Raw genomic sequence first — 6,000 nt, forward strand, 5'->3', positions numbered from 1 at the left:
AATGAAAAGTATTTACAAAATATGGTCAAAGTTGACTTAAAGATTTAATTCCAAATGAGTGTTATGAAAAAGAGTTTGAAAATCAAAAGCATAAGGCTTAGGTTTCTAATATTTGAAAAGAAGTGTTAAATGTTTGCACAAAAGTTTTGGCTTGGGTTAGAGTGGAAGGAAGAAGAAGAATGGCTAAAGTCCTAAACATACAAGAGATGAGGGATAAGAAACAAGACCACAAATGGATTTCCTCTCTTGAGATCATATTGATGATCCAAGTAGCTCCCATCCTTTGGAATATGCAAGCAAAATAATTGTAAGCTCAAGCAATCAACACAATCAAACAAGCTCTTAGAAGATCCCCCAATGTTTCTTGTATCTTTCACTTTGGATGAACATGGAAATAGTTCTTCAATTTGAGCTCTCATAGGATCCCCTAGCACAAAAGCACACACATCAAAAAGTTCTATGAAGTAAATCAAGAATGGACAAGAGTGGGTTTAGAGATTTGGTTCTTCTAATCCATCTTCAACATTAAGGTCCTTTTACTCCAATTTGCATAGGGAAAGTCCTAGAAACTAAGTCCATTTGTCCATTTCTTTGCATTTGGTCCACAATAATCAAACAAAACACAAGCACAATAATATATACACAATTATGTGCTCAAGTGAGCAAAAGGCAAATTACATTAACATAAACATGTGCTCAAATGAGCAAAGAGCAAAAGCAAATGAATAATATGTACAAGAATAGTAAATTGCATAAATGTAAAGTGCTAGAAGTAAATGTTAATGGTTAATAGTTAGTGTTAATAGTTAGTGTGCCATAAGGCAAATTTAGCGCTATGTTAAGCAATCGTAATTGGACTTATGTAGAAGTCACAACTATTTGAGGCCGGTCAATAATAATGTAGGCAACAACACAAGTTAGAGGTCTTGATTAGTGAATCAAACTCCAACAACTTGCCATGCCAAAAAGAAGATGAGAAATGATCTTGTATTGATTTAGGTCCTTTGCATGATTTAGGAAGCAACCTATCCTTAATGCAAAGTCATTCACTTGATCCATGATCAAGATGAATTAGATTTGAATCAAGGAAGATTAAACCTCCATGTATCAATGCTAACCACCAATCTTTAACTCATTGATCAAAAAAAGAAAAAGAAGAAGAAGAAGATGAAGAATTAAAGTGCATTAATGGAAATAGAATGAGATAATCAACAAGCATTGACCAAAGATAAAGAAGATCAAGGTCAAACAATAGAAAACAGAAGCAAAATGAAGATTAGAAGTCAAGAAACCAATAAAATATTTTTGGCATCTTTTAATATTAAAATAAAACTTGAATTAAGATAATAAGGAAGGTTAAACTTCAAACTTACTTCAAATCAACTTTGAAAAGTCCAAGTAAATTATCACAAGTTCAACAAGGTCAAACAAAGTTTGACAAAAAATTTCAGCATTTTTAAAAGTCAAAAACTATTTTAAATCAATTAAAAATGCATAAAAATAACCTAATTGAACTAAAATCTCAAATAAATCTCAAATCAATTAGTAAATTGATGAGAATATTTTTCATAGATCTACCATCATTCAAAGAGGTTGGAAAAATATTTTTGTATTTTTTGAATATCAAAAACTATTTTTAATGGATTAAAAATAACCAGAAAAGAGAAAATTACTAAAAAATATCAAATGATAAAATAAAAAATATTAAAAATCATTTTTAGAAAGTTGAAATTAAAAGGAGAAGAATAAAATTGGTCCCATAATTTTTGGATCAATAATGAGAGAGATATGAATTTTTAAAATGAAATGGAATTAAAAGAATTAAAAGAAATTAAAATCAAAAATTAGAAAATAGGAAAAAGCGTGAGCCATTGGATCTGAGCTCATTAATTGAGCTGGCAAATCATGAGGCCCACAGCACGCGCCCACCAAACACGTGAGTCAAACGAGTCACATGGAACATAAAAAAAAGTCATAACATTGGATGCATGAGATTCAATCTGGAAAAGGAGATGGACGCTCCTAATTGAATCTGGAGACCAGACGGTGGCCAGCGCCACCGTCTTCTCCGGCCAAACTTCGGCCACACCAAAATTTGCAGAAGTCAAAAGGCAACCAAAACGCACGATCCAGGCATCATTCGAGGGCTGGGGTGATGTACATCACCCCTGTACCACTCAATTCCATTCTAGATCTCTATATTGAGAGAAATCAGAAGTGGAAATTCTGTGGTGTTCATATGAAGTTCCTGATTTTCAAAAATTGAAAGCATAGCGATGTTGCCTCTATGCAGAGGACTTCAGATCACACAACAACAATGAAAATAGATCACTATATAAGCTGATTCGAAGCAATTAACAGTTGAAGTAAACTTTTGAATTGCAAGGCTTTGAGTCAAGATCTTTGGATGCTTTTACTTACCGTAGGCACTATGGATCAAGAAGAGAAGGTTTAGGAACTTTGAGATCTGAAGATTGATCAATGAAATCAAAATTCAGATCTGAAAAAATTAAAGAGAAATGAATTTGTTCCTTTAGTGATGGCTAGGATTTCAGTTGAGCAGCAATTGGGGCGCCTTTAGGTTGCTAAAATGAGAGGCCAAGGCATTGTATTTATAGCTGAAGTAATGTTGAATGCATGAACAAAAGCTTGCATGAATGGAAAAGGCCTCCATGCATGGGCCTGTACAGGAGCATGGAGGGCCCAATTCAACCTGGAAATGAAAGCCAATGCATGATGCAAGTAAAATGGACGTGCATATTGGACTGTATTAGCTCATGCATGGCAATTGAAATGATTTTCACAAAATGCACTATTACATTCAAGTCTTCGAAAATGCCATGTCCAAACTTGAAATGCAACCTTATGAGTAATGGTTGGAAAGCTTATTTCATAAGTAACAAATGGTATGTTGATCAAAACTCCATTTGGGCCTTGGAAATTAATGAAAATTGAACTTGAAGTGTAGGGTGCAAAACATGCATATGTGAGATTTTCAAAATTGGCCAAAGTTCAAGCCCTTCTGTCTCAATGATGCAAGCTCCAATGACAAAATCTTCAACATGAAAGTTGTAGATATTTTCAAGACAATCAATTTGTACCTAAATTTTGCATCATTTGGATTTTTGATGAAGAAGTTATGGGCACTTGAAGTTGGATTTTTTCACATTTCAATGCATTTGGTCCAAAGTGACCTATAATATTTTGCATTATCACATGTATTTCTTTTGATATTTTGAAACTTTTCTCAACATAACATTTGAAGTAGACATATTAATATTTCCAATGCATTTGGTCTCACTTCAAAATCATAAAAAATGAAAGAGTTATGTCCTTGGGAAGTTGACCCAAAATTAGGGTTTCAGTCAAAATGACATATAATGTCTTGGAATGGATGATGATCTTACAAGCTTCAAATAAATTTTTGATGAACATGAAAGTTGTTCATATAGTCCTTAAGAACATTTTTTATCTTGGGGTCATCTCCATTTGACAAACACATAAAAATTTAGGTCTCAGTACATTTCAAAATAGTCAGATGAATTGACTGATCAACTTCTCAAGTCCAAAACTCATATCTTGATGAATTGATGATTGAGGGCACTAAAATTAGTTCAAATATGCATGAAATGATGAATTAAAGAACTTCCCTTTATTTTATTTGACCATGGGTTGAGGTTGTGAAATTCTAGTTATCAGACTTTAGATGTCACACGGGTTGTTATGACATCCAATTCTGCACAGACAAGAATTATGCAGAACTTAACAGTAAGTGCAGTAAATAACACAAGTAATTGTTTACCCAGTTCAGTCCAACATGACCTACATCTGGGGGCTACCAAGCCAGGGAGGAAATCCACTATCAGTAGTATTAATTCAAAGCTAAACTCACCCGTTTACAACTCGTCACTTAATCCCTACCCAATGCAATTTCAATCTTACTCTAAGATCAGAGTTCCTACTCACTCCCCCTCAATCACCTCAGTGATTACTACCTTTAATCAATATTAAAGACACTTTTGAAGTCACACTTCAAACAACTCTTGATTGTGCTTAACAGCTTTAATCAAGATACACAGCACTCACGCTTAAAAGCTTTGAGCGACACAACACTTATAACTCAATGAACACCCTATGCCAAAGCAATCATCAACGTGATAAAGGCTTGGCTTACAAGATATGTCTAATACAAGACTCACAAAAATACAGCAGTGAAGTATGATGGACACACTTAATCTTCACGCCTCAAAATCCCCAAAACTGAATGAAGGAACGACTTCCTTTTATATTGCAGTACCTGGGCTTTTGCACTTGTATTCTCCTGAATTTAAGGTCACGCGAGTTCCCATAAATTCAATATCTAGGTTACTAACAAATAGGCTATTTGTTAGGTTCATTAAATGTAGCTTGGTTGTTGATTTCCTGGTTTTTCTCTAAGCTGTTGACTTCCTGAAGAATAGCCTAAGAAAAAGCTGAAACAGAAAACTGAACAACCTACAATATAGCATATGCTGTCAGGAATGAATGTCACGACATTCAGCTTGACATCAAGGATCATATGCTGAGTCTGTTTTTCCAGAAAACAGACTGTACAATTTTACTGACTTGTATATGACCAAAAAGACCATACTACAGTAACAGCTTACATTAATAAATGTCAAAGTAACCAATTTGACATTTACACATTTGGCCTTAAGTTAGTTCTGTTATCCTCTTGAAGAACAAACTAAGAAACATACTGAAGTGTAGCAGAACACCACTCTGTCTATTATTCAGTATATACTGTCCATGATGAATGTCATAACATCCAGTTTGACATTCATACAGTAGGCCTTATGCCAGGTCTGGTTCTTCCTTGATAACCAGACTGCAAATGAATACTGAGCTCTAACAGAACACCAATTGTTCTATTCCTCAGTATCTGCTGACAGGGACGAATGTCACAGTATCTAGTTTGACATTCAATAAATCCTGTATTAGCTAATCCTGCAGTAACTACTCAAGTGTGTCATGACATCAGTCAAGACATCAGAGTACAGTTAGATATTCTAACCTACAATGCAGTCACACATACACACCATGTCATGACATCAGTCAAGACATTAGAATCCAGCTAGTGTTTTACCATATAAAGCAGCCAATTAAACACCTACAGGTTGCTTCATGAGCAAGGCACGGTTGATGGACAGATGAATTAGGGTTTCCTTGGGAAACAAACTTCAAACCCTTTGATTTGCTTTGGTCAAAATGATGAATTGAGATACTTGGGAGGAACATTTGATGAATGAGATCTTTGGGAACCATAGCCATGCTTTCCTTCATCTTCTCTTAGCCATATCAATGCACACAGGGTCTCCTAGAAGCTTTGGACTTTGTGACTGCTCAAGCTACAAACAAGAAATGTTAGTGACATATTTTTGTGCTTTTGAATAGTAGATAAAAATGAGAAAAGCAATGATATACAACTCAATCATGCTTGGTGATCTCAAACCAACTCACAAGAGGTCCCACTCAAAGGCAAAGGGAACGAAGATGCTTATGATCCTTGAGGCTATGCAAATGCAATGCTATGATGCCATGAGGGATCTTAGGGTCAAAATTAGGGTCTTACAGATGTAATTCAAGCGGCCGAGGCATTTCATATGCGATTGATCTTTCATTTTTGGGCGCAGGCATTTCTTGTATTGCTTTGACCTTGGAAGGATCAACTTCAATACCCTTCTCGCTGACAATAAGGCTCAACAACTTACCAGAACAAAACCAAAAGTACACTTATTGGGATTCTAGCGGAGTTTGTACTTCCTCAAACGCTGGAGTAACTTCAACAAATGCTCAACATGCTCTTCTTTATTACTCGATTTAGAAATCATATCATCAACATAGACTTCGATCTCTTTATGCATCATATCATGAAAAGAGTGGTCATGGCTCTCTGGTATGTTGCACCAGCATTCTTTAAACTGAAAGGCATCACTCTATAACAGAATATTCCCCAGGGTG

This window comes from Lathyrus oleraceus, chromosome 7 (genome assembly GCF_024323335.1).
Source record: "Lathyrus oleraceus cultivar Zhongwan6 chromosome 7, CAAS_Psat_ZW6_1.0, whole genome shotgun sequence".
NCBI classification, from domain to species: Eukaryota; Viridiplantae; Streptophyta; class Magnoliopsida; order Fabales; family Fabaceae; genus Lathyrus; species Lathyrus oleraceus.